This window comes from Pseudorca crassidens, chromosome 10, assembly GCF_039906515.1.
Source record: "Pseudorca crassidens isolate mPseCra1 chromosome 10, mPseCra1.hap1, whole genome shotgun sequence".
Classification (NCBI taxonomy): domain Eukaryota; kingdom Metazoa; phylum Chordata; class Mammalia; order Artiodactyla; family Delphinidae; genus Pseudorca; species Pseudorca crassidens.
This window is the reverse complement of record NC_090305.1, coordinates 31,971,588-31,976,104: the sequence shown is the minus strand read 5'-3', so window position 1 is coordinate 31,976,104 and position 4,517 is coordinate 31,971,588. Positions and strand designations below refer to the sequence as shown.

Here is a 4,517-nt window from a genome sequence, read left to right as displayed (position 1 = left end):
CTAGATTGGCATGGATTCACCACAGTACGGAGCTGTGTCCTATACACCTGTGTGTAAAGAGCTCCCCAGCAATGTAATGGTGAGAAGCCACCAAGGGATGGACGGTATATCCCTTGAGGATCCCAAGCAGACCAGCTCCCCTTGCTGCCAGGAATCCAGATGTGGCCCAGATGTCCACAGCAGTCCCTCCCACAGGGTGGGACACCAGCTATTCTATGCAGCCCCTCCCAACTCTTCTCTCAGGGTCAGGCGAGGAAAGCTGGCGACCTCCAGTGCCCCTTCCCCATTCGGGCTACTGGGAGGAGGCAGCTCTCTCATCCTCTCCATCCTGCGCGGGCCACCTGGGTTCACCTTGAAGGCAGCCGCCTGGGTTTAAGCTGTAGTCTAACCTCTAGCCCTCTGCTGACAGGTTAAGTCTAGATCGCCAGGAAGGAAGGCGTCCTGGGTCAGTTTCAATTCACACAAACGAACCCATGAGCCTGGGCTTTGCACAGTGCCTGGATCCAGGGAAGCGGATTCGCTTCCTCCCTGATACCTCCGTCTTTTTGGAGGCGCCCTCTGCTGGCCACTGGGAAATGCAGGAAAAGAACAGAGTCTTGCAGATGCACTCATGGAGGGTCTGGAGAAGCGGACAGAAGTCAAAGAAGCAAATGAAGACCAGGAACCCCCTAACAGTGGCGCTGGGATGGCCACAAATAAGGGAGGTATGCTGAAGGCTTCCTGAAGGTGGGGAATTTTGAGCCAGCTTTCCCTGGGCAGAGAAGGGCAACCATGCTGGCAGATGGGGGCTCAGGACACCCCAGGGGCAGCCCTGCCTGTGTGCAGAGTCCTGCCCCTGCCCTGGATGGCTCACACCCCCACTGACTCTGATGACTGCTGTGCCCCGCCAGGGGGCCCTCCCTGTCAGCCTCTAGTGGGGTGGTGGGCTGGGAGAAACAGCCAGGGCTGGAAGCCCTAAACCTTCTAGTCATGGCCTGGCTCCTCGGGGCTGGGAGAGAAGGTGACCCCAGAGAGAAGTCTACAATTGACAAATCCACCCCACATACACAGGTCCTTGGCATGGCGGGGCTCAAGGTAGGGTACAGGCCTGAGTCACAGCCCGGTGTGGTACTGCCCAGTCTCAGGAAAGGCCAGCTTGCCAAGAGGTGAGACCCGGCTCAACAGCCCATCACCCTGCCTCTGGCCACTGGGCATCCTCCCCATCACGTCTCACACGTGGGGCCAGGATGGGGCCAGGGAGGTGTCAGGGTGGTGCAGGCCCTGCTAGCGCTGGGGCCTGTGCCTCAGGGCCATGGAGGGCAGGAGGAAAAGAAAGAAGGGGTTCTCACTGCAGCGGGAGGAGATGGGTTAGAGAGACAAGGGACTGGATGGACCCCCAAGCGTCCAGAGCCTCTCCTGGCGTGTGGAGTGAGGGAGCAGCAGGTACCACCAAGGACTGGCAGCTTCAAGAACCTGCCCCACAAGTCCTCTGAGGAGGGTCGCCCTCAGGGCCTCAGCATCTGCACAGGGCTTCGCACAGGTCTTACCTCCAAAGGCACCCCAGGCTCCCAGCCTTCCGAGGCCCCACAGGGGGCCCAATCCCCAGACCCCAAGGAAGGTAGGGGCCCTGGCTGCCCAGACCACTCCCCAGAAGTAAACGGCACTGTGGGCTTCCCCTCCCCCACCCCGCCCAGCTCTACTCACTGATTCATTGATTCCACCTTATTGGCCAGGCTCCCTTCCAGACCAGCCGGGGTGAAGAGGACTCCCAGGGTGGGGATTGAGGCCCAGGAGGGAACAGAAAGCATGGCGATTTAATTAGAGGTAATTGGTTAATTTACTCTGAAAGCAGTGGGGGAGGGGGAGGGGAGGGGAGGGGATAGAGTCTGTGGTCTAATAGGGCTCAGACTCTCAAACTGGTCTCTTTCCGGACCAGAGCTGACCTAAGCAAACTCACCCGCCCAGGACACCCACTCTTTGGCCAGGTCAGAGCAAGGCCCAGAGCAGACTGCGGTGGTCCTGCAGGAAAAAAAACAGGTGCCCTGGGGTGGTGGAAACAGGCCTGTTGAGGTTAGGGAGGTGGGAACTGGCATGAGGAGGACTGGGGAGGCGCAGGGAGTTCTAGGATGGGAACTGGTCCCTCTCCCCTCCTCTCACTATACATTATACATCCAGCCTTCCCAAGGTCATTGCCCCAACCCCACCACCACCCCCGCCAAGTTAGGGGCCCACCCCCTCCTGTGGTCAGTGACCTCCCAGGGCTGCCCATCCTAAGGGAACAGGGCCTGAAAGCTATCTTCACTCCCTCCTGCTTCAGGAAACCATTCCAATAACCAGGAAAGGGACGCCAGCGGGGAGACCCCTGCCGGGCCCCAGGAGGCGTGTCTCGGCCCGCCGCGTCGCCGCCGGCGGCGCGGTGGGGACTCTGGCCGGCAGCCTCCCGCTCCCGGTCCGAAGCAGCTGACCCGCTGGCGGCGGGCCAGGTCGCGGCGAGGCCGGGAGGCAGCAACGTGCGGCGCGGCATGTCGCGGGCGCAGCGGCAGGGAAACGTGGGGGCGGGGCGGCGCGCCGCCCCCGCCCCCGCCCCACGCTGGCCCATTCATAAAACCTGCAGGAGCTGCCCGGGCCTGGCAGCCTCTGTTCCTAATTGCAAATTCATTAAGCAGTTTGCATCTTATTTGCATGGAAATCATTTCCTGGCCCTAAACAGAGAACGCCCCCCTTCCTTTGGCCCCCTCTGCCCTGCTCTACCCATCCACAGTCTGGGAGAGGAGAGGGGGCGTAGCTCTGCCCCAAGCCCCCTCCCTTGCCGCATCCCCCATCCCTCTGGTGAGGAGTGGGGGAGGGCAGTTAGCAGAGCACCAACCTAGCTGGAGGCGGGCCTGTACCCTAGGTGAGCCGGCCCTGCCCCAGTGGGTCCAAGTGAGGGGAGGTGCCCGCCAAGTCATTTGCCCCCCGGCCTGGCCAGGCCCAGGGAAGGGAGGAGGCGGGTGGCGGGCAGCCGCAGCAGCTGGTTGTACCTGGCAGGAGTAGGGCTGGTAGGTGAGGCTGTTCGTGCCCAGCCTCACGTACTTGCCCAGCCACAGGCCGTGCCCCCACTCCCACCCCCACACCCCTCACCCCACAGAACAAGCACCCAGTGACTGCGGAAACAGACACCCAGTCACAGCACACAAAGGCACCCACACTGGGCCAGCCACCATGGCTGCCGCCCTGGCAGCCACCCTGGGGGGCAGCCAGATGTCTTCACAAGCCATTTGGTCCTTTCCAGCACCCAGCCAGGGTTGGGGGAAAGGGGGCTTCTCTCAAGACTTCTCTGAGTAAGGGGGGGCTCACTTCTGTACCCCAGATGCAGCCTCTTGCCCCTCCTCTCCTGCAACTCCTATTCATGGAGGCCCCCAAGTGCTGGTCCTGCAGGAGGACCTGCCCAGGCAAGGATGACACAGGGGCCTCCAACCCAGGAAGGGCAGTGGAGGATGAAACCCCTGAGGAAGGGGCACCTAAGTCGTCCCCCGCCAGACTCTGTCCTTCCTGTCCCAAGTGTGTGTGTTGGAAGGACTGCTCCCAACTCGGGGCGGGAGTGGGGGGGGGGGCGATGTTTTAAATTGTTGGAAACAGAACAGAACTACCTGAAGGACATAAAATCAGATAACTACCTAGGACACAATATCTGGTTCTATATGTCCTGGGGCAGTGTAAAAAGTAATCACAAAACTTTCAGCATCAGGGTCTAAAATAAAAACCTGCTTCTTGTCCAGGTCATCGGAGTCCCTCCCTGACATGGCCCTGCTTATGCTTCCTGTCTGCCCACGCTCCCACCCTGCTGTGCCTGAAGTTTCTCCCTTCCATTGCTAGGGCATGAAGGGGTGGGCAAGGATGTTCCAGAACACTGACCATACTTCCATCCTGAGCTGGGTTGGACTGATTCTACCCTCCCATTTCCTGGATCAGTTGGGTCTAAAGTGCTGTTGGCGGGGGGGGGGGGGGGGGGGGGGGGGGGGTGGCGGTTAACAGAGGTGCAGGAGGAAAATATTAGGACATCTATTTTTTTTAATCTCATCTTTTTTCATTCAGTGTGAGTGTGTTTTACAAGGTAAACAGTATGAAAACATGCTTATATTACAGGTGCACGCTCAGCAATTGTTTTATTGCTAGGGGGCATGATCAAAAAACTTTGGATCTAGGCATAAGGTGGGGGTTTGCAGGTGAGGGATGGCCTGTCTTGTCCGTCTTAGTACCTGACCTGAGGAGTGGTCAGCTCAGAGCCCAGCAGGGGGCAGGGACAGGGTATTGGATGAACAAAGTCTGCCTGTAGAATTGACAGGTGAGGAAACTGAAATAACACTGGGGTGGGAAGTTTGCTCCAAGGAGCACATGTTCAGGTAGTGAGAGCCTCTCGTTGCTGTTGTGTCTGCAGCCTGCCCATGCCCACACCCATCATGCACCCAAACCCCACTTCCACCCACCCCAGTGAGCATAGCTACCTCCCCAGCACACTGGCAGCAGGCCTGTCTGAGCTCCTTGCTAGCTCCTGCTTA

The 4,517-nt window shown here is 59.5% G+C and overlaps 1 long non-coding RNA gene across 1 annotated transcript; it reads left to right on the top strand.

The window, feature by feature from the left end:
• Window positions 1–3,940, top strand: LOC137233023 (uncharacterized). Its single transcript, XR_010947266.1, has 3 exons — window positions 1–704; window positions 1,713–1,803; window positions 3,738–3,940. It is a non-coding gene; the product is annotated as an uncharacterized lncRNA (long non-coding RNA).
• The last annotated feature ends 577 nt before the right edge of the window (window positions 3,941–4,517 follow it).